Source organism: Doryrhamphus excisus, linkage group LG2 (assembly GCF_037039965.1).
Source record: "Doryrhamphus excisus strain RoL-2023G ecotype Guam linkage group LG2, RoL_Dexc_Guam_v1.1, whole genome shotgun sequence".
NCBI lineage: Eukaryota > Metazoa > Chordata > Actinopteri > Syngnathiformes > Syngnathidae > Doryrhamphus > Doryrhamphus excisus.
This window is the reverse complement of record NC_136358.1, coordinates 28,229,515-28,254,864: the sequence shown is the minus strand read 5'-3', so window position 1 is coordinate 28,254,864 and position 25,350 is coordinate 28,229,515. Positions and strand designations below refer to the sequence as shown.

At 43.3% G+C, this 25,350-nt stretch overlaps 1 protein-coding gene across 1 annotated transcript in view; it reads left to right on the top strand.

Annotated features, from left to right (window-relative positions):
* Positions 1 to 25,350, top strand: part of raraa (retinoic acid receptor, alpha a) — a 155,313-nt gene that overhangs the window by 40,393 nt on the left and 89,570 nt on the right. The window contains exon 3 of the mRNA XM_078789062.1: positions 102 to 220. The gene's annotated coding sequence lies outside the window, so the exon portion shown is untranslated. The remainder of the gene's footprint in view (positions 1 to 101; positions 221 to 25,350) is intronic.

Genomic DNA, 25,350 nt, shown 5'->3' with positions numbered 1-25,350 from the left:
CCCTCTCCAACCGACTGACTGATGCAGCTAATAAACTTTCATTTAAGCTAATGTTGCCTCTTTTTCTTCTCTCTCTCTCTTTCTCTCTCTCGTCCTTCCAGCTAGCTCGCCCTGCTTCCAGAAGACGGGTTGGTTCGAGCAATCGATGCGGGCAGTCTGCCGGCCGGATGCCCACTTGGCTGCACAGCGCCCCGTCAGTCTGAACTTCGACACGACAGAGGTGGGTAGACGTACGGTATAATCATTATGGACAGCAGCTTTCATATTCTCATATATCAAATATATCAGATGGAATATCTTTGTAGCACATAGAAAATCTGTTTACGATCCTCTAAATATGTTTTTTTTAAAACCTCTAGACTTCAACTAACATTATAATCACCTTTACATTCGTATTACCCAACATAAAAAACATGAATAAGTGTAAATAAGTCTTAACGATCAAGACAGTACCATTTTTGATTCAGGGGTAACACCTCCTTCGGGACTATTTTTTGGTGTCTAATTCCTAGTTGAAGATGTTTCGGTTTAACGTCTTTATTGTAATTTAAATATGTAAAAGGGAACAGATGGTTTAGTCAAATGCAACATTATCATATCCTATTGTATATGAATTTTATTGTATATGAACATTCTGTATTCATATCGTATTCTAGGGGAGAATACATTCAATAGGATTTTCATTCATTCATTTAATTTTCTACCGCTTATCCTCACAAGGGTTGCGGGGGTGCTGGAGCCTATCCCAGCTGTCTTGGGGCGAGAGGCGGGGTACACCCTGGACTGGTGGCCAGCCAATCACAGGGCACATATACGCAGACAAACAACCATTCACACTCACATTCATACCTATGGACAATTTGGAGTGGCTAATTAACCTAGCATGTTTTTGGAATGTGGGAGGAAACCGGAGTACCCGGAGAAAACCCACGCAAACTCCACACAGAGATGGCCGAGGGTGGGATTGAACTCGAGTCTCCTACCTGTGATGTCTGCGTGCTAACCACTAGACCACCGTGTAGCCCTACATTGTAACCTAAATGGTGAAAAAGCTAAAACATTTACAATGAACAAAAGTGGAAAAATAGTCCATATCTATATATCTGTGTTTCCATGCATGTTAACTGAGGATAATACTGTTTTAGACAAACGGGAATCAACCATTTGTATTTTGGGACAGGTTTTTTGGACAAAGGAGTTGGCCGTGTCTGGAAAAAAAACCCCCAACAATAAATTTCCCTCATGCTCAAGCAAAAGATTTCGTATTGTGAGAACAAACCGCAGCCGTGGAGTGATAACCACTTGTGTCAGATTGCCCCCCCCCCCTCCCCGATCTGTAAATAATTGTCTGCCTAAGACTTGCTTGTTCAAATGATGCTTAGAAGGTCAGCAACTTAGCCAGCCTTCCTAATTGAGAAGATGTCCTTATGTGGCACAAATCAAGATCCATTAGGAGCGATTAGGCGTGGACAAGTATAGCACAGTAAATCGGGGTCATCAGATGGACTAGACAGTTAGAGGACAAATCAAGAGCGAGTCTTTCCGTACAACAATGGGAACATGTGTCAGGATTTGGAGAGAAGAATTGGAGTCTGTGGGGATTTGATGTTTACTAGGAGCGTTTGTTAGTCTGAGGATTTGGTTCTTTTCATCGTACTGCAACCTGAAGTACAACCGCAAAGATATTCAGTAGAATATCGCGGATGTTTGGGTTTCGATTGATGCCAGACCATTTCGATGGCAAATACATTTTTCAAACCCTATTGAAAAATATCATGACGATATACATAAGACAATGGGATCGTACTCGGGATGCTTCCACTGATCAATTGACGAGTACGGTGACTTTTTGACTTTTTCCTCTTTCCCAATGACATTTCCAAAAAAAAATTGTTTACTTGAAATGGAATATTCCAATCTCTTGTCTACATACGCCGCTATAATCCAACAGAATAGTCAATGGGGCATGCCCAGTAAAGCGTAAACACCAACATCACATGATACCGACTTTTTCTTTCACTTATTGCGAGTTTTTTGTTCGCCCAGTTTTGAAATTTAGTTTGCATCAAAAACTTTTTGAGGTTTATATAAAAAGGTTAAATTCTTTCCGTTTGAGCAAATAAACCCAATGTAATTGGAATGTTTGGGTCCATGTAAACGTGGCTATTGTTAGCATATGTTTCGGTTAGAGTCAGACCTTCTGGAACGCATTAATGATGATAACCAAGGTTCTACTCTTTAGATATTTCATTACTTTCATTCATTTTCTAACACTTTTGCCTCACGAGGGGTGCTGGAGCCTATCCCAGTAGTCTTTGGGGGTTGCTGGAGCCTATCCCAGCTGTCTTGGGGGGTTGCTGGAGCCTATCCCAGCTGTCTTTGGGGGGGTTGCTGGAGCCTATCCCAGCTGTCTTGGGGTTTGCTGGAGCCTATCCCAGCTGTCTTTGGGGGGTTGCTGGAGCCTATCCCAGCTGTCTTGGGGGTTGCTGTAGCCTATCCCAGCTGTCTTCGGGCGAGAGGCGGGGTACACCCTGGACTGGTGGCCAGCCAATCACAGGGCACATATACTAGACAAACAACCATTCACACTCACATTCATACCTATGGACAATTTGGAGTCACCAATTAACCTAGCATGTTTTGGGAATGTGGGAGGAAACCGGAGTACCCGGAGAAAACCCACGCAAACTCCACACAGAGATGGCCGAGGGTGGAATTGAACCCTGGTCTCCTAGCTGTGAGGTCTGTGCGCTAACCACTTGTCCACCGTGCCGCCCTTTTTCATTACTTTGTCAAATCAAAAATAAAAACCAATTATTGCACCATATTTGTATTTTCTTGAATGGATAAATGATTCTGGGGTAGAATGACCAAGAAAACACTAAAGGTGGGGGTTATTTCCTGTATCCACACCAACAATGGAAGTCAAAAGTCAATAGTGTGAGTAAAATCTTTGACTCCTACTAAAAAGAACAGATAGATCTGAGTTGTATTTTGGTCTGAAGTTACACGGGGAGCCTTGGAATCACCACCTTCACTTCCATTAGCTGGAAAGCTAGGAGTGTGAGATACAATGGGCGAGGCAGGCAGTCCCAGTATTTTATAATAATACAGACAATAACAATAAATCCTACAGGCTAATCATTTACTCACCACTCTACCCGGCTGCACCCACCCCCTTCCTAAACCTGAAGCAATGCAGCATTACCCCGCCGCCGCCACCTTCAATTACACCATTCATCATGTGTCTTATCTGGCGACTGCTTTGATTGAGTGTGCAATGGGCAGCTTTGCAAATCTTCTTGTGTGTGTGTGTGTGTGTGTGTGTGTGTGTGTGTGTGTGTGTGTGTGTGTGTGGAGCTTTTGACAGCACTGGAAACATGAATTTGGGTGGATGCGGTGGTGTGCAAGGCTGATGTGTGTGTGTGTGTGTGTGTTTGGTGTGCAGGAACCCACACCATATCTACTTGAGTGTATAAATCAAACCCGATAATCGCCCCCCCCCCCCCCCCCCTCGTCTGATCCGCTCCGTCTTAGCGGGCACATTTTTCTTTTTTTTTAACCTTCTACTGTCCCTGCTACTGTCTTCTTCTTTGTAGCTGATTTGTCTTTGAGCGGAGGCGAGGGGGGGGGGGGCTCCTGTCTAATCTCCAACAGAGCCGAGTGTTGGGTGACAGGCGACAAATTTTAATAAGCAACCGGGTGCTGTAATTTAGCGGCCTGGGAGGGCGATTAGGCTGATTGATGCCAGGCTGGCCTAATGGTTCAGCCTACGGCTCCCGGCCCAAATTGGTAGTAATGAAAGTTTTGTGCAAATTGAGATGGAGGTAAAGAAGGCACCTTTCCCTCACCCTGCCTGTGCACGTTCACTACATGTGTGTTTTGCTTTCTTTTTGTTGTATTCTCTCTCTGCTGCCTCTTTGGGTTTTTCTTACTGCTATTAAATCTCATTTTCAGTTGTTTTGATTTGTAAACGTTCTGTTCCTACAACGCATTGTCATTGGATTTTTATATTAATGAATATATCAATCAAGTTACAAATATAATTGAGGGTAATAGTCTTTTTTTTTTTTTAAATGCCGTGCACAATCGACACACATTACGTCCAAAATACTACAACAAGGAACTTTCCCGATGCTAACGGTGAGTTATTATGTTGTATTATTGCTTATCATGTCGACTATATTCGGTAAAGTAATGGTTGAATTTCATTTGAGGTTGCAATTGAGCGCATCCCATAATCAGTTCCCAGTTCCACCTGTCCGAAAGGAGTAGGAAGAAGCAAAGCTTATTAAATCCTACCCCTCCATCTGGTACTTTTACAATCAATAACTGTTACATTTGTTCACTTCCTGCTTTCCTGATATAGTTAAAAAAAAATTTTTAATTACATTTTTTTTTATCACAAACCGAAGTTCAAGGTATGACCATACAATGACATAATGTGTACCATAGTAAGTAACATTTTTAGCTAATTGGTTATTTTTGCTGTTTGAAGATGAACTATATCAGCAAGTTGAAGTATTTGGGATTTTAGAAATAAGGAGTTAGTATTTATTGATATCATCCATCACTTCCGAGAGGAGTGATCGCATTAATTGACACGTCTGCATTACGCGCGAAAATATAGTCGCAGATAAGCGAGTGTGCTCCGGGTTTGACTGTTTGATGCTGTCGAGTCTTTGTGTTTTGGTTCTGTTAAGATATGTGTCTGTTATCATCAATAATTTGCGAGGAGCGATCGCATTCTATGTCTCTGCAATATCACCTTGTATGAAAAAGACCCAAACGCGATACAATTGGCTGGTGCGAGTACGCCCTTACCTTCAGCGTCTCAAGCTGTCAGTCATTTCCTCCACCATTATTCATGCTGCCCACCACGCTGCCTCTATTTACTAAAATCAATTTGCGCCTCATCTGCTGTCGCTCTCTTATTCTCTCTTTGTATCGCTTTATTGATTTTTAGTCGCTCATTTCCTCTCCCTTCGTTTTCAGCTCCACTTGAGTCCTTTTGCGCTGTCACAAAACTTCTCTTTCATATTCTAATGGTCTTGGTCCAACATGTCTGAGGTCCATTTACATAAGACTGAAGTGCATACAATGGACTGTTTTTACCAAACATGCATAGAATGTGTATACAGTATATAACACATAACACTTCTCATCCTTACCCTGTTGTGCACCAAACAAAGGTCTTGGTCTCACTATATGTACAGTGAAACCTTGGTTAGAGTCATTATTCCGTTACAGAAAGTTAGACAAAACCCGAATCGTACGTTAACCAAGTCGATTTTTCCAATTAAAAAGATAATGCAAATCCAAATAATCCATTCAGACACCCAAAAAATGTAACAATAAAAAAATTAATATCGAACAGTTATAGTTTCACGTGCAGGAAAACCATTTGAATTGCATATAATAACATTTATAATTTAAACCAAAAAATACTGTAACAGGGCATACGCTAACCAAGGTTTCACTGTACTGTCGCGGTGAAAGGTTTTGAGAATGACTGGCGACCTAGTAGTTAGCGCACAGGCCTCACAGCTAGGAGACCCGAGTTTGATTCCACCCTCGGCCATCTCTGTGCGGAGTTTCCATGTTTTTTCCGGGTATTCCGGTTTCCTTGGTTCTCAGCCGAGAGAGTGGGCTTGCTCACAAACTTGCCTATGAACTTTGAGAGCAACATCTCTCAACCATCCCAAAATATTTTAGGTACATGGTCAGAAAGCTCCTCAGACCTTAAACCGTTTGAGGACTTGTGGACTTGTGCTTGGAGTTTGCAAATTCAGACAAACTCCAAGCATGGATTATGCAAGAAAGGGTCGCCGTGTGTCAGGATGTGGCCCCCGAAGTGAAAGAAAAATAACTTTTTCCAAATGGCCATGTCGGTCTGGACACGTTCTTGACGTCACACCCTCTGCTTAATCCCTTGCCGTGCCTGCAGAAGAGCGAGTGTGTGCGGGAGCACTCAAGACTTGTGTTTGGCTTTTTGTGTTGTCAGGACAAATCAATCGGCATCTATGGAGAAACGGGACGACGGGGCCATTCCGTGTCTTTCCTTCCATCAGTCTGTCTCCCAATCCCGCTCTCGTCGTCCCACCAAATCACTTTCAGCTGGACTGCTCCATTTTGGCAGCCCCCGTCTGCATTATTGGGCCGTGGAGATTTCTCAGCCACTTTTCAGGAAATGGCAAATGTGAAACGATGTGCAGCATTGGCAAACACGTTCATGTTCCATGTTTTTAGCCAGTGCTGCGGATTCCTGTAAGTTATACTAAAGCTTCGATATGTTTCCCAGCCGTTATCCCTGACTCAGGACTCCATTAGGCACCATAGTTATACCATTTCTTGCATCGGAGAAAAGAACGCTGCATTAAATTGAAGTATGAACACATTCAATCTCAAGGTACACCTTCTCAGATGTGTATATTGCAGTATTAGTGCAGTGCACAAATTAAAACCAACATGGATTTCTCGCTGAAGTCTTACTTCAGCTACTTTGTGCAAGATAATGGGGCACAAAATGACAAAGAAAAAGAAAACAACGACTTTGTTTTTGAGAGGAAAGTTGTCGGAAAAATCCTCAGAGAACGGAGCTAATGGCCTCAATTCACACAAACATCCTCATCCCCTCGGAGTTAATCTTATGATGTGCACATTAAATGTACAAGTGCATTATGACTGCCTCCCTGTGTGCATACACGTGTGGGTGCTCGTATGTTAACTAGCTTCCCTGCTCCAATTTTACCGACAAGCGAGTGCCGCTTTTTTTCTTTTTTTTTTTAGTCCAGCTCCCTTTCTCTAAACTCCCACACATTCCTTTATTCACTCCATTTCTCTTAAGATGATGATGCTCCCGAGCTTGTCTTCCTCCTCGCTCGCTGCCACTTTGAGTTACGTGCTGATCTATCATTAATAGCTTTATTAGCATTTTCTCTCTCCCGAGGTGCTTTTGTGTATGATTCAAACTAGAACACGGATGCCAGCGCGATTACGCCAAGAAACATGCTCAATTCTTTCCTTGACAAAATGACGGTGGGTAGAAGAAGAAGAAGAAGGCGTGACATCAACACATTTTGACAGTTCTCAAATTAGAACGAGTATCTTTCTGTTGTCGTGCACAGCTGCCTGCAAACTTGCAATGTTTCTTAACTTATATTGCACAACTTCTTTTTTTTTTTTTTGCAATTTCCAGGGCAGCACGGTGGTCTAGTGGTTAGCACGCAGGCCTCACAGCTTGGAGACCTGAGTTCAATTCCACCCTCAGGAGTTTGCGTGGGTTTTCTCCGGGTACTCCGGTTTCTTCCCACATTCCAAAAACATGCTAGGTTAATTAGCCACAAATCCAAATTGTCCATAGGTATGAATGTGAGTGTGAATGGTTGTTTGTCTATATGTGCCCTGTGATTGGCTGGCCACCAGTCCAGCTGGGATAGGCTCCAGCAAGCCCGCGACCCTCGTGAGTATAAGCGGTAGAAAATAAATGAATGAATATTTTTTTTTTTGCAATTTCCAGGGCAGCACGGTGGTCTAGTGGTTAGCATGCAGGCTTCACAGCTTGGAGACCTGAGTTCAATTCCACCCTTGTACATCTCTGTGTGGAGTTTGCATGGGTTTTCTCCGGGTACTCCGGTTTCCTCCCACATTCCAAAAACATGCTAGGTTAATTAGCCACAAATCCAAATTGTCCATAGGTATGAATGTGAGTGTGAATGGTTGTTTGTCTATATGTGCCCTGTGATTGGCTGGCCAGCAGTCCAGCTGGGATAGGCTCCAGCAAGCCCGCGACCCTCGTGAGTATAAGCGGTAGAAAATAAATGAATGAATATTTTTTTTTTGCAATTTCCAGGGCAGCACGGTGGTCTAGTGGTTAGCACGCAGGCCTCACAGCTTGGAGACCTGAGTTCAATTCCACCCTCGGACATCTCTGTGGAGTTTGCGTGGGTTTTCTCCGGGTACTCCGGTTTCTTCCCACATTCCAAAAACATGCTAGGTTAATTAGCCACTCCAAATTGTCCATAGGTATGAATGTGAGTGTGAATGGTTGTTTGTCTATATGTGCCCTGTGATTGGCTGGCCAGCAGTCCAGCTGGGATAGGCTCCAGCAAGCCCGCGACCCTCGTGAGTATAAGCGGTAGAAAATAAATGAATGAATATTTTTTTTTTGCAATTTCCAGGGCAGCACGGTGGTCTAGTGGTTAGCATGCAGGCTTCACAGCTTGGAGACCTGAGTTCAATTCCACCCTTGTACATCTCTGTGTGGAGTTTGCATGGGTTTTCTCCGGGTACTCCGGTTTCTTCCCACATTCCAAAAACATGCTAGGTTAATTAGCCACAAATCCAAATTGTCCATAGGTATGAATGTGAGTGTGAATGGTTGTTTGTCTATATGTGCCCTGTGATTGGCTGGCCACCAGTCCAGCTGGGATAGGCTCCAGCAAGCCTGTGACCCTCGTGAGTATAAGCGGTAGAAAATAAATGAATGAATATTTTTAATCGAAAATCACAAACGGATGATACAAAAACACACTTCAAGCACCAGGTTGTACGCACAAGTTCAGTCAAGGTACCTTGATTGCCAACCCTTGTCACATTTTTTTGCACACACACACACACACACACACACACACACACACACACATACACACGTATAGGCTTTTGAGGGCGCAAAAAGCTTTTAAAGTGCATTTGTGCCTGAGTGGCCAGAACATTGTGCACAGCGCTGTTTCCCGACAAGTCACGGCGCTTCTATGCGATGCGACCATGCACGGATTGGTTGGAATGATATTTTTAGAAAGATGCTGACAATCGCGTCCCCAAACGGGTGTAATCGTATTATGCCGCAGGTGTTAAAAGCCTTGCGTCACAGGAGAGAGGAAAAAAAAAAAAAAGTGCTCTTTGGTGCATCTTTACCAGGAAGCTTTGAAGAAAAGAAGGATCAGGCACATGAAGGACGGCATACATACAAAGTCAGCATTAAAGAAAAGCACTGCGAGGAGGAAGAAAGAATCCTAAGAGGGCAGTTTTCCCAGAACCGGAGCGAAGACAAAGGGGGGGTGATATTACATTTTCTGCAGTGGCACATGTTGGATGGTGCTTTTGGTATCGGCACCTCTTGAAGGTTTTTAACGGCGGCGGTGATGATAGATGAAATACTGAACTTTAATCAGAATGGTGCCTGAAGCATTTTCAGGGAGGTAAACAGATTAATCAGCCGAGCCCTCCTTCCATCCTCCCTCTCCTTCTACCGTACTCCTTCCTCAGCACATGACCACTTCTGACACTGGCACGCCATTAGTCTCTTTCCCATCAGCACCTTGTCCTGAACCCTCCCTCCTCCAACATATGCCCCTCATTTTTACCTCCAACCCCTCCCGCTGGAACATCCCTAGTGGGCCTGGAACTTCAAAGCGCCTCATCGGGCCATTTTTTATATATCTCATATTGCTTCATCCCCCGTGAGATAAGGTGTGAGATCTGTACCAAAACAGCGGCTATTCATAGACTCTTGTTGTAATGGATTATTGCCTCCATGATGTGGTATAGCTAAGACAAAGACATGAAAGAAAACAGCTGAAAGAGCACCCAAGCATAATAAAATGTTGGCTTTGTTTGAAATGTTTATCTATTAAACCGGTCCAGTGTGACACTGCAGCTCGGCTTTGACACAATAATGATTTGGTGGAGACACTTCCAAGAATATAAAATGCAGCTCTCCGGAAGCTTCACAGTCACGGGTGGAGAAAGTTATGTCAACTAGCTGGATTGACTTGCTGAAATTTGTGACATAGAACATCGATGTAATGAGAGTACATAGGCCGTTTAAAACATAAATAAATGTGTTGCTATAAAAGTGTCCCCTTGAGGTTATGAGTGGCCGGCAAACAGGAAATGACATCGGGTGTTCAGAGTCGAGTTTCAGCTTGGTGTTTGTTATTGCAGCAACTGTCAAAAACTGTGTTTTTATTCAAAATTTTCTTGATTTTTTGTCTTTGGGCGTTTCCCTTCAAGGGGTCGCCACAGCAAATCAATCTCCTCCTTCCAACCTTATCTTCTGTCCTCCGATGTAGAAAATGGATTGATATACAGTAAAGTCTCGTTATATTGATATCGGTTAAAACGAATTACTACTTATTACGATACTAGTTTCATTTCCCGGCAAATTTCTAGTCTTTTATGATATAATTAGCTCCGTTAGTACGATACACGGTTATTATGATAATCCGGTTACTAAGATGCCCTTTTCATCTCCCGCCAGCCAATTTGGTCTGCTTATATCGATACAAAAGCAGCTTAAATCGATCTTTGCTTAAGGATTTCAATACCAAAAAAGAACACGGCGAACGGCTGCTTCCAGTCAACTTTATTTTTCACACTTCCACCACCAGAGTGCAGCACACACAGCGGAAAACACCCGTCCCTCGCGCCTACCTTCCGGGTGGCAACACCTTCCCTATCGATAGTTCTGGGGTGAATTATGTCCCGGTAACCGGTAATCACTACAGCGTAAGTTTATTTTTATTTACTGTAGTACAAAAGCATGCTAGATACGCAATCCATGAACTCAAGGAGAAAATTACATGCCATATCAAAGATCCGCCCACTTTTAATGCAGTTGGGCGCAGGATCGGATATATGGATAGTCCGGTTATATCGGTATTTTTTCCGACTCCCGAGAATATCGATATAACGAGACTTTACTGTAATTGTTTGACCTCCATATAGAAAACCCACGCATGCACGTGGAGAACATGCAAACTCCGCACAGAGATGGACGAGGGTGGAATCAAACTAGCTGTGTGGCCTGCGCGCTAACCACTCATCCGCTGTGCAGCCCCGATTTAAAAACATTGTTGCACTCAATTTAATTTGAGTGGTCTTCAGATCAGACGGAATACATTAGAGTTTGCGTTTATATTTCCCAGACAAACGTTCCATCTCCTTTTGTCAAACGTGGTTGACGAGCACATCTGGTTGCCCATGTGTGCACCTGTGTACACAAATTAGCTTAGAGAGCGCTATTACTGGTCTACATGGACCTTAACCTCGGGGGCAAAAGGATAGACTTAGGTGATTTCGCTCCAGCCCAGACAGCCTATATGGTCTTGGAGCAGCCTGTGATGGACTGATTTAATCCCACTGATGGTGCTCATAAGACACTGGAGAGAGGATTGACGTACACACACACACACACACACACACACACACACCCTTCAGTCATACATGTGGACAGAAGAGGGCTATGTGCACGTGTGTGTGAAGACGAGAGGTCAACAGGGCTAACACGGTCCCCTGGCTGTTCTCAAGGTTAATGTGAGCCTGACAGCGGCGGCTGTTAGCGGCCTTCAGATGGTGTCCAACCCCCATCGATGGGGCCGATTCATCCCGGTGGCAGGCAGCAGTGCATTAAGATGTAACGGCTTCTCTCCCGGGTGTCACTCACCCCTTTAGACGCTGCCTACATCGTGATTTTACACTTCCTATTAAGTCCTTTCGGGTCCACAATGCTCCATTAAAAGGGATCGTTGTTATCGTCCTCACGTGTCCGCCAGTTCTGGCTATATGTCACGATATCATGTCGTTCCATTGTGTGTTAATTGAAATGCGTCCGACGTTGTCTATATGGTCCATTAAAGGGACAAGAGCCTTGTTCGTAAGTGTCACTACTGCTTTAGCGACTCGCTCATTAATTTTCATAGTCCATGTTTGACTACTAGTCGCAAAGGGAGGCGGGGATGGCGAGTGGAGAACTACGAGCTGGAAAATGCACTCTGGCATGTAGGAGTCTCACCCAAACCATTGAAATCTCATTTACATTTTAATTCAAAGACATTAAGCAGATGCTCTTATCAAGCGCAGGTCGACGTCGAGCGTCGCGTTCAAGGACGCGTAGATGAGGAGGCTTGATAAATGAGCACATGCTTGGATTATGACAGATTAATGCTTTATACCTGCATTGTATTTTAACTCCCGGTGAAGTGTAGTGTATTTTCAGGAAGATACCATCTCCACACAACCCCTAGAACCCTGAACCGGTGAAGAGTTATTGAGCGTCTTTTACCGAGGGAAACAAATTTTGTCTGGAAGATGTAGCTGTTTAAATTCTGTTGTCCAATCCTTATCTAAGGGAGGGTGCTGAGCGCCCGGGAAACCGTGGAAGAGTGATGATGTTTTTGACTCATTGTCGGCCAGATGCCAATCAATCAATTAAGCGATCAATAGTCATCTGGCGAGCGCCTAAGGACACTGGGGAAAATCTCTCAGGAACACTCAAATCAATCCATCTTTGCTTCAGCCCGCAGAGGCGGCGCGGCGTACGGGTTGTGTGAAGTCGGCGAACGCACACACACACACACACACACACACACACACACACACACACAGATACACTTTAACCGTCTATGAGCAAATGCACTGCTTAGTTTATTTCAATATCTCACCACTGCATTTTTCCACTTGCTGAAGCATTCAAGGCATCAGATTGCATTGCCATGCCGACAAGAAAAATGAGTAAATTCTGTCTCTCATCCTTCATCCCTACCATCTCATCTACCCCGCCCCCCCCCCGCCCCCTTCTTAATGGACAGCTGAATTCCCAGGCTGCCGTCAGCAGCTATAGACAGCAACACTATAACACTGTTAATAGAAAGGCCTTGGCAGCTTATGGAGCCCATGCATTTTTAAATGTGAGTTTTATGACTCCGTGAGAGCAGGTACGGGCGGGGGACAAGGAGAAATGTCTTCTTGGAATGTGTTTCTATTAGAGAGGGATTAACCGTGCACTTTTACTCTTCGTGGGGAGGTCAGTCCCTGAATCCTTACATACAAACACAATATCGTTCCGTTCAAATCAACTCTAACCTTGACTGCATGCAGCTGTTGTTTGGCCCGCTTCCATCTGGCACCATCTCAATGTTATACAGTATAAAGTATCTCCCCGGCAGATTATACATTATATATCCATATATGTTTCCAATGCCTGCTCTTAATCTCAAAGCTCTACTGTTTGAATCAGGTCTCGCGCACAGTGATGTACAGTATATGCTGGTTTACGCATGTGTGCGTTCTAGAGAGGTCACAGCACGTTATGTCACCAACCGGTTGTGTTGTCAAGTGTTTTGACCCTGACTTACAAAGGCATGCTTCCTGTGAATGTTTTCTACATCAAATCAAATCAACTTTATTTGTAGAGCACTTTTTTCCTGCGGAGATATGCAACACAAAGTGCTTCACAGAATTAAAAACAATTACCACAATTAAAAAGAAAAATAATTACAATAGTAAAATATCAACAGTCATCACTTCACTTAGCTTAGGGCTTTGGTGGTCTGCTACGGTCTTTAGTAGTCTACAGTAGAAATACGGCAACATTGTTTTTGTATGATTTTTTTGTATGGTCCGTTGATTTTGAGCGACTTTTACAAAATGAAAATTGCCAAATTGCCATTTTCCTCGCTTATTTCAAGCCAAACCCAATATGCTTGTATGACCAGAACATAAACAAACATGAACTCAACTTTTGGATTTCACGATACATTTATTTCTAGTCTGCAGACCACTTTCTGTTTTGTGCCCGGACTTACAATATTAAAGTCATATGAGTGTACGCAACACTTGTTTCGCTCACACGTCACATTGGAGTCCGATGCAGCCCTGCACACAACAAAAGTTCCTCCTGTGCTACATAGCGTCTGCATGCTCCTAAATCCGTACTGAGGTGGAACTCCCCAAATTCTGCCCACACTTGCAAGTACAGATTGTCTGTGACTTTTAGACTGTACTGTTAATAATTTTTTCCAAGCGAAACAGATTGTCACTGGAACAGATTTTTCAATTTGCATTATTTCTTATGGGAAAATGTCTAAATCCGAGTATATATTTGGAGTTTCTACTGTAGTTGCATCTGCAGGAGACCCTTTTTCACTGTCATTTAAATGCGAACATACTGACATTGTTCCAGGTGTAAACACTCTGTGATAGATTATCCAAGAGAATAAACCCAGCATTCCGGAGGCTAACAAGCCCCCCTGGTCATGCACTGACATTTAGCTTGGTGCTTTTCCCTTCACACCCACAACGCTTGACACCAACACGTTGACACGTAGCACAAATAGACTCGGGCACGTAGTAGTGATAACACAACACATTATTTCATGTCTTTACAATTTTGTTTGGAATCGTGAATAGTAAATGTATGGCACCCCCGTTTTCAAGAGGGCGGAGCCGCACATCTTTTTTGATCCTCCAGCAAGCGAGTGGCGGCATAAACAGGAAGGGGCCCTGCCTTTAAGTGCGTCATTCACTCTCGTGTCATCGGATCTTCTGTGTTGAAATATGTGCTCCAGTCTTTTCTCAAAACATTGTTAACTTGACATCCTGGATATCGGTATTCAAAGGTGACACAACTTTATGTGTGCAAGGATGCATGTTGATTATGGGTGTGCGTTTGCTGGGGCAAAGCCGGAAAACCCTCTTGAGCAAGCTCTTCCCCTTTGAGAATACAATGTGTAATGTAAATATCGTATGTGCGCCGAGGCATGGAATATGGCAAGGTTTTTTTTTTTTGCTTTATATGTTTTATGTTAGGCTGCACGGCGTTATAGTGGTTAGCACGCAGGCCTCACAGCTAGGAGAACCGAGTTCGATCCCACCCTCGGTCATCTCTGTGTGGAGTTTGCATGTTCTCCCCGTGCATGCGTGGGTTTTCTCCGGGTACTCCGGTTTCCTCCCACATTCCAAAAACATGCTAGGTTAATTAGCCACTCCAAATTGTCCATAGGTATGAATGTGAGTGTGAATGGTTGTTTGTCTATATGTGTCCTGTGATTGGCTGGCCACCAGTCCAGGGTGTACCCAGACAGCTGGGATAGGCTCCAGCACCCCCAGCGACCCTCGTGAGGATAAGCGGTAGAAAATGAATAAATGAATATTACATTTTAGGGCTGCATGGCGGACAAGTGGTTAGCACACAGGCATCACAGCGAGCAGACCCGAGTTCAATTCCACCCTCGGCCATCTCTGTGTGGAGTTAGCATGTTCTCCCCGTGCATGCGTGGGTTTTCTCCGGGTACTCCGATTTCCTCACACATTCCAAAAACATGCTAGGTTAATTAGCCACTCCAAATTGTCCATAGGTATGAATGTGAGTGTGAATGGTTGTTTGTCTATATGTGCCCTGTGATTGGCTGGCCACCAGTCCAGGGTGAACCCAGACAGCTGGGGTAGGCTCCAGCACCCCCGCGACCCTCGTGAGGATAAGCGGTAGAAAATGAATGAATGAATGTTTTGTGTTTTTGTGTGTGAGAGTTGAAAGTGGTTCAGGATTTGAGTCCTACACCAAAATGTGGTCTTCATTTGTGTGGCGGGCCTCTCTAGCTAAGTGGAACAAGGTTGACGATGGCGTGAGTGAGCCACCTCACGCCGCACACACACACAAACGCACACAAACACACACTAATGCATGTACAAGCTCATATATGTGCTTGTCTTCAGCGTTGTTTGACCTTGAGATTATTAACTTAGTCTGTTTACAAATGGCCTCCAATGCTTACATACAGAACATGTAACCTTGGACTCATTTGGGGGGAGTTGTACATAAGAACATGTGTGCATTAGTAAGACTGGACTTTAAACAAATGTTAGTCTGCCCAGTCCCTGGTTCAAAGTTGACGTCATGTTGAAATGACTTTCCGGTTATTTGACCGTCTCCAACCAAATCTGACCACAGCCAAGTCGTATCGATTATATCTGCAGGAATAAGGCAGCAGCAGATAACTATGGTGCTCACTCTAAATACTGACACAATGTAGACCTGGTCAGATACTACCATGCACAAGTAGAACCAAGTGGGTGTTTTGCAAGTCCCAAGTAAGTCTCAAGTCCAGACTCAAGCAACGATGTGTGGTAACGTCGTAGGTTAATTAGCCACTCCAAATTGTCCATAGGTATGAATGTGAGTGTGAATGGTTGTTTGTCTATATGTGCCCTGTGATTGGCTGGCCACCAGTCCAGAGTGTACCCCGCCTCTCGCCCGAAGTCAGCTAGGATAGGCTCCAGCACCCCCTGCGACCCGACCCTTGTGACAAAAAAGCGGTAGAAAATGAATGAAAACAATATGGGCGGCACGGCGGTCTAGTGGTTAGCGCGCAGACCTCACAGCTAGGAGACCAGGGTTCAATTCCACCCTCGGCATGCATGTTCTCCCCGTGCATGCTGCCACATTCCAAAAACATGCTAGGTTAATTAGCCACTCCAAATTGTCCATAGGTATGAATGTGAGTGTGAATGGTTGTTTGCCACCAAAAGCTGTGATTTATATCAGCATTGTTGCGTTTAGAAAGGTCAGTGACTCAGTCATTCCAAGCAAAGTCTCCATGAGGGATTATAATTAGATGACCATATATGGTATGTAGGTCAGATGAAGTCAGTTAATTTATTACTTCAATTGTTTTTAGAGGATTTTTATGATTTTATCGTGATAATTTTACAATCAGATCATTTGCTTATAAACATAGTTTCTATTAAAAGTGATTCTCCCTCCTCGTGTTGTTGTGGGGAAAGAAGATAAGGAAAGGCGATGGCGGATTGTTCCAAGTGTGTCGTTCCCGTTGAGGCAATAAAGTGAAGGTTGTGTGTCACAGCAGTGAAAGAACAACATGGAGCTCTGGCCGCAGGAGGCATGACTCACCCTGAGAAAACCTCAAGGCTTTCAGTGCTGCTTGTTGGACGACCCCCACCAAAGGCTTCCTGTTAGTGATGAGGATGCAACAAGAACCTTTGGATCATGGACTTTTATTATTGACTTATTATTATGGTGCAGCCAAACACGATTGCTGGTCCATGGAGGGTTCATACAATCATTCACGCTTATCCTCACTAGGTTTGCGGGCATGCTGGAGCCTATCCCAGCTGTCTTTGGGCGAGAGGCGGGGTACACCCTGGACTGGTCACCAATCACAGGGCGCATATAGACAACCATTCATGCCTATAGTGAAGTACATAAGAAGACAGCTGGGATAGGCTCCAGCATACCCGCGAACATAAGCTGCATAGAAAATGAATGGATGTAATAACACTACTATTGTCTCATAAGATTTGTACATTTTTTTCATTCATTCATTCATTTCCTACCGCTTATCCTCACGATGGTCGCGGGGGTGCTGGAGCCTATCCCAGATGTCTTGCCAATTAACCTAGCATGTTTTTGGAATGTGGGAGGAAACCACAGTACCCGGAGAAAACCCACGCATGCACAGGGAGAACATGCAAACTCCACACATTGATGGCGAGGGTGGAATCGAACTCGGGTCTCCGAAGTTGTGAGGCCTGTGTGCTAACCACTCTACCACCGTGCAGCCTTTGTACATTTTTAATACATAAAAATACAAAATTTACCTTGGAAAACACTACTTTTTTAAAATAAAATGTGTACTTTTGCACCATAAATACACATTTTTGGCTCCAATAAATATAATATTTTTTGACTTGTTGTTGATGTATTATAAACCAGGACAGTGTACTGCTACGCGGAGTAATAACTAAGCTTATCTTCACACTTTTCTACAAAACATGCTCAAGTTAATACATTAAAGGATAACTGAGATGAAGTCTGACGTGATATTTGGAAACCTTGCATCATATTTGTGCATGACGTGAATTTTTTTATTGGCAGAAATTCAGGTGGAAGAAATCGTGTGGTTGAGGTTCCTTTGCCTGCCAATGAATAATGTATGAATCCTGTAATGCAGCGGGCCCATCCTGGTTAGTCTTAGTCTGCTTCGTCTTCATGCTATTTTGGAGTTCATTCTGTTTCTTTCACTTGTAACGTCCTCCAGCGCAACCCACTTTCAGTCTGTGACTCCCCCCCCCACCCCCCCAATAGAAGGCCCACCCTTCCATCCTGGCTCTCTTAGGCATTTTCCTCCTCGTTGGTTCCCGCTCACCTCTCTGAGCTCTTCATATTTCATATTAAGCAAGCCGTTCCAAGTGAGCCAGCTGTGTAAACAATAGAGACCAGCCCTTCATGTTTTTACAGAGCTAGAAAAATGTACCAAAAAAAAAAAAGCGAGACACAAGGAGCTCGCCGCGGGCCATGCATATCAGTGATCTATGGCCCTTTGTATCTCCGAACCTCCTCTGAGCGTGAGTGGGGCTTTCTGCTGTTGCTTTTGTGTGGATGTGGGGGCTTTCTGTAACCATAGCCTCCTGCAAATATTGACCGAGCTGAATAGTTACAGTGGGTAGCCCGAAAAGCAAACGCCGCCTGTTGTGTTCCCCTCCATCCCTGATGAATGCTTCTTTAGCCTGATATTGATAAGCAGGGCTGAGTCATGCTTCCATGACTAGTCCACTTTCGCCACTTCATGTGTGACTGTGCATATGTGGGTGTGTTTCCGAGTCTACACTATATACACACATGCATCCGGGCGGGGGGGGGCAGATGTATTTTGTATTTTGTGTGACCGCAAGCAACCTGCGTCCTGACACACATACACTCGACTCATCTGCCAGTTTATTTAGCTTTTTTTTTTTTTGCAGGTGCACCCATTTTGACATTTGAAATAATTAGAGTCTGACCTTTCTGAGGTGAGGCAGAAATGTCACCCAGCCGGCCTCGCTGACAAGTGGATTCACCCCACAGGGGGCCCCGGCAAAAGAGAGGAGGATTCTCACTGGGACGAGATGCACGCTTAGCACGCTTTAGCCTCACGGCGCCGCACTTTGTCGCTATTATGTCATTTTTGTAATCAAATTATGACTTTATTTATATAATTAAACTTTATTTAATTCTAATTAAATAAAAAAATATTATTATTATGTAATTATTTAATAAAACTTTATTTATAAATTATGACTTTACTTTTGTGTCATAATAGCTTGACATTTTTTTCTAATTTTCTCTTCATTGTCGTACTTTTTATGACTTTTTCCTCTTCTTATTTCTTATTCATCTAGTATTTGTACTTTAGTTTCATCATTCAGATATTTTTATTGTAGCAATACTACTCTTTTGGCATAAAACAAAAAAAAATCATCATAAATTACACATTTTTTAATCTTGAAAATAGATATATATATTTTTATATATATTTTATTTATACTATATATATTTATATATATTTTTTCACATTATGACTTTTTCTTTCTCATAAAATTACTGCTTTTTTCTTCATAGTGCAACAAAGTTATTTGTTTTATAGTTCTATAATATTATTAATTATAATTAAATTAAATAATAAACTTAAATAATGAAAGAATTATTATTAATTAAATAATTATTATAAAAAATACATTGAAATGTATTTATTACTCCATAAAATATCTATTTTTAATATAGTCATGGTGGTTTTTGTCACTTTTTTGTAACTTGGTTCTCAGAAAATTACAACTTCTTATGATAACAGTAAGTCTTTTATCCCATAACAGCCAGTTTGAGCCAGTTTGGGATCTTTGTCTTGATGTTTTTAGGGATTGTCTACTATCAAAGTCATGTACGTGCATCCCATTGTTATTATATTATATTATATTATATTTTTCAACACACTGACCGTCTTCATGAACTTACATTCATATTGTCTTAGATTTGTCCCCTGTGTTTATGTATTTATGTGTTTATGTATTATAACTGGCCAACATTGTCGAGCTCGAACACAGCAGACTTTTTAGTGAGTTAGCGCGACCACTTTGACCTGAATAATTGATCCAACATTAGCTGCGATACACCGAGTGACTTGTCTAAGTGTGCCGCGCTGCTTGGTCTACTTTTTATGCAAATCGGATCATGAAATGGACTCTTACTGCTGCGTACGCGTCTCGGGGGCAGATGGATGCGATGCAAAGGTGACTCAGGACACACACACACACACACACACACACTCTTACTAGCTTAGACACCTGTTGACACACACACACACACACCGATATGTGCGCTTTGCTGCACATACGGCTACACAACGTTTGTGTTCATATTCGCCAGCGAATTGGCACATTTGACTCATAACGTGTATTCAAGCACACGAAAAGGGGCCCTCATGAAAATTTCAACGCATGGTGCCTGAGCGGCTTCCATTACTGGCACCTCTGCAAAGTCACCCAGGTTTGATGATGGAGCACACTGTAAAAGATTCACATCCGCTCGGAGCTTGACGGCCTTTGGTGTTCCCCGGGAGAGCTTGCTGCTTTACGCTGATAGCGCTTCAAAGTGAAACCAAAGTCGTCTGGCTTCTTTTACGGCGTATCCAACCGAGAATTCGGCCAGATGTCGGAGTCAAAGTTAAGAACAATATTTCATATTTCATTCATCAGTTCATAACTGCTTGTTTGTGCAGCAAAAGGCATCGAACCTGCGCACCAGCTCTGCGTTTGCCTGCCTGCATACATCTCGGTTCTTTAGACATTTTATCATCATGTGATGTTATTGGACCGCCGTGCCTTTAAGAAACGCCATGTTGGAGCGTAAGGATGACCATAAGCACACTTGGCACCAGGAGCTGTGGCCGCAAGTTAGCTGGTGTCAGTCATGGTAGCGGGTCCTGAACCCGATGGTGGACACCCGAGGTCCGGGCTGTAGAGCCAAAGGGGAGCCAGTTGAGGTGGCTCGGGCATCTCATCCAGATGCCCCCCCCCCCCCCCAGACACCTCCCCGATGAGGTATTCCGGGTATGCCCGGCTGGGACATGCTGGAGGGATTGTGTCTTACAGCTGGCCTGGGAACGCCTTGGTGTCCTCCCAGTGGACCAGGAAGTCTGAGGCTCCTGCCCCCGCCGATAAACAGGAAAATGGATGGATGGAATTTCATTCATTCATTCATTTTCTACCGCTTTTCCTCACAAGGGTCACGGGGGTGCTGGAGCCTATCCCAGCTGTTTAAATTGTCCAAATTGTCCGTAGGTATGAATGTGAGTGTGAATGGTTGTTTGTCTATATGTGCCCTGTGATTGGCTGGCCACCAGCCTCTTGCCCAAAGACAGCTGGGATAGGCTCCAGCACCCCCCGCGACCCTAGTGAGGATAAGCGGTAGAAAATGAATGAATGAATATTACATTTCAGGGCTGCACGGCGGACTAGTGGTTAGCACACAGGCATCACACCTAGGGGACCTGAGTTCAATTCCACCCTCGGCCATCTCTGTGTGGAGTTTGCATGTTCTCCCCGTGCATGTGTGGGTTTTCTCCGGGTACTCCGGTTTCCTCCCACATTCCAAAAACATGCTAGGTTAATTAGCCACTCCAAATTGTCCATAGGTATGAATGTGAGTGTGAATGGTTGTTTGTCTATACGTATGTGCCCTGTGATTGGCTGGCCACCAGTCTAGGGTGGACCCCGCCTCTTGCCTGAAGACAGCTGGGATAGGCTCCAGCACCCCTGCGACCCTCGTTGAGGATAAGCGGTAGAAAATGAATGAATGCGCCCCGCCCGCTTTTAGCCTTGTTTTAGCTCTGAATGACTGATTGTATTTTAATACATTGTTTACTCTATTTTTATTTCTTTTTTTCTGTACTGTAAAGCGTCTTTGAGTACTCGAGTACACTTTACTACTGTAAAGCGCTATACAAATAAAATGTATTATTATTATTATTATTATTGACACTAAGAATAGGTGCTTTAAAACCCAGTTCATATCTAAACGTTAAAGTCAGACACGCTCTTGGAGCAGATGATCATAAAATATGCATTTGCGTGTGGAGAGCGAATGTACAGCAGCAGCATGATGTATAGCTGTGTGTTCCTCACAAGATGTTTCCCATAGCTCCGACATCTCCGAGCCACTCGGTCTCAACCCACCCCTCATTGAACTTCATCTGGACATGTGTTGCACGGCGCACATCGGCGACGTCTATTCATGTCCACACCAGCCCCCGCGCTGTACAGTATGTCATGCGTTGCATTCGCCATCCCCCCGTGGCGCTGCGCTCTCTCGTCCGCCCGTCCACCCCGACCCCGCTCTGCCATTTGCTGCTTGGCCGATGATTAATTCAAAGTTTGCTGTCACAAGCGATTACTGTCTCTCGTGCCATGTGACCTCCGACCCTTCCCTCTCGCTGGCTGTTACATTCCGACGCAAGGAGTTAAGACCGAGTGACCCAGATTGTTTGTTTATTTCCCCCCCCGCTGTTAGTGATCACCTAAATTCCCCCGGGAGCGAGCCCTCATACAGTTATGCACTTAAGTATACATATGTTGAAATGAATATAGCATGTGCAGTGTACTGGTGGTCAAAGACGCGGATAAAGCTTTAAAAATAGAAACTGCAGAGGAGCTGAATTTAAAAAAAAGTACATTAAAAGCACGAATGGAGCCCTAAGGGAGCTATAGGCTGCATCACAATTGCTCATCTTAATCCTATTTTACACTACTTATCCGTTCCTGGTTTGGAGATAGCGAGCATTATGCAGTGGCAGCATACAGAAACTTCTTGTTTTCCAAGCTACTTTTATTCCATTTATCGACACGACGTGCTTTTTGGGACATCGTTATTGTGACAAAATCGTTGCCCTTGACACTCCTAGACCAGCAGCCGTTCAGCATAATGCACCCCCCCCCCCGTTTGTTCTTATCCGTGACCTTGGCCGTATCATATCGAGTGCATACATCATATGAAGGGAGATGTTGGCTAAAGAGGAATAAAAAAAAGGGGTTTATGTTCAATGTGTGAAGCATCGTGATAAATAGTTCCAGTCTCGGATGGATGAATTCATACAAAACACCATCATGTAGTCATAGTAGAAAATGTAGTCATAGTAGAAAATGTAGTCATAGTAGAAAATGTAGTCATAGTAGGAAATGTAGTAATAGTAATCATACACTAGTAGTCATGCACTTTGGTTCTGTGCACAATGGGAACAGTAAAAAATAAAATAAAATAAAAAAAATATATAAAATAATGATAGATGATAGACTTCCTTTAACAGCGTAAACAGTACGTTGCACAAATAATTTAAATAATTTTTAATAAATAATAATATTTCAAGTTTGGCGTGTGTGTGTGTGGCCAGGTAGAGGGGCTTATTTGGCATTCAGCAGTCTGATGGCCAGGGGGAAGTAGCTGTTAATAATAAATAATAATATTCAATAACATTTAATCATAATAATAATAATAATTGGCTGACGACCAGTCCAGGGTGTACCCTGCCTCTCGCCCAAAGACAGCTGGGATAGGCTCCAGCACCCCTGTGACCCTCGTGAGGATAAGTGGTAGAAAATGAATGAATGAATAATAATAATAATAATAATAATAATAATAATAATAATTGGCTGGCAACCAGTCCAGGGTGTACCCCGCCTCCCGTTCAAAGACAACTGGGATAGGCTCCAGCACCCCTGCGACCCTCGTGAGGAAAAAGCTGTAGAAAATGAATGAATAATAATAATAATAATAATTGGCTGGCAACCAGTCCAGGGTGTACCCCGCCTCCCGCCCAAAGACAACTGGGATAGGCTCCAGCACCCCTGCGACCCTCGTGAGGAAAAAGCAGTAGAAAATGAATGAAATGAATAATAATAATATATCAATATAATAATAATTATTATTATTATTATTAGTAGTAGTAGTAATTGTTCTTTAACCAAACAATTCACTGGAATTGTCACACATTTTGTTGTTTTTTGTTGTGATCCAGACCGTTGGTGAACCTTTCATGCAGGGTACGAGTTACCTGTGAGCCAAGTTCCCTTCATTATTTATTGATTATGTTATGTATTCAATTGTAACCTGATGCATGTTCAAATTTAATGAAACCATTATCATTATTTCTATGAATACAAATGCTAATGAGACATACACTAAAATACTATAGTGTGATACAAACTTAGGCTACAATAGCAATTAAGTGCACGAGTGCTTCTAGCGCTGGTGTTCATTTAGAGGAAACAATGAGGGAATGCATTATATTTCTATTATACTGTCCATTGAGATGATTTTATGTAAGTATCCACAAGCTAAAATTATTTTTGCTGTTAACTTCACGGACATACAAATTTGATTATTCTTACTACAAAGACTTTTTTTATGATGAAAAATGATGATTGCAATTTTGAAAGTGTGACGGTTGATGTTGTGAGGCTACACGGGCTGCAGCTCCAGCTTCTTGTGCAGTAAAACAACATAATCCCTGTTTGTTTCCAGCAGCATCGCTTATATAGAGTCGTGGCTCCCCCACGATCAAGCGGCTGTTGGTGTGCGATGTCGCCCATCAGTCTCAACAGCCTCTTACGGCGCCACACAAGACGCCGTAATGATAATGGCGGAGAAAGTAGCCCATTTCCAGCTTCTCTCATTGACCCGGTGAGATGTTGCTCCTTATTGAAAGACTTGAGCATCCATATTGCCTGTGGCTATTACATAGTAGTCGAGATGGCGTTACATCACTTGCTGCATGCTGACAGTACTGATGCATTTTACATGATTCCGCAAATGTAGCGGCGGTTTCCAAATATATCGATGACTCCAATGCAGTAATACCTTTTTAACTCCGAGCTCTCTTTTGATTGAATGGCGGCAGTGAGAGAGGGCGTGGCTTTAAAAGCCTATATAACTATAACCAACTCCCATGGGTTCAAATAATACGAATAAATGCTATTAAAGCTTTCAGCCTAATTTATGCCCGGCCTTTACTCTGCAACCTCTGACCGTCACACACGCCACCTCACAATGACAAAGAGTGACAAAGAGGACTCCGGGACAACAATCAATAAAAATAAGTCAGCGAGCAGAGAGCCGAGCCCATAAAGTCGACTCTCAGTTTGATTAAGAGACGTATTAGTAGTGCACATACAATAAACACAGACCCATCAGTCTTCACCGAGTTCGCTAACTAGCACAATGGATGCCTTATGCCGCCTCATGACAAAAGACAAGGGTATAAATACGTTATGTACGCTTAGTAAAAACTCTTATATCATCCAGTGTGCTGAGCGGCGTCTAACATGTTTATGGCCAACTTGGTCAAGCTTGAACAGGAGAGGAAGGACATGGAGTGGTGATTTGATTTATCATGCCGTCCGTCCGACACTGCTGCAGATATCTGCTGGACAAAGACTCACTCACTGCTGCAGCTCATTTCTTTTAGATATGCTATTTGAGAAGTTGGAGTTCTCGAAATGCAAATAATCAGACAACAAGCAATGAGCAACAAGCAATGAGTCTTAACATCCATGTGGGTTGATCTGACAAATCTTAAGTAAAATTGATCAAATGAAGAATTACTACAGATTGTGCTTGGACATCAACGGGTAGCATGCAGGTGTTCAACTCCAAAAATGCCGACATTGTGAACACCGAGTTAGGTTGGATTGCAAGTTGTGCCTAAAGCCCTGAATGTGCACTTCTAATAATGCCTTGCACAATCC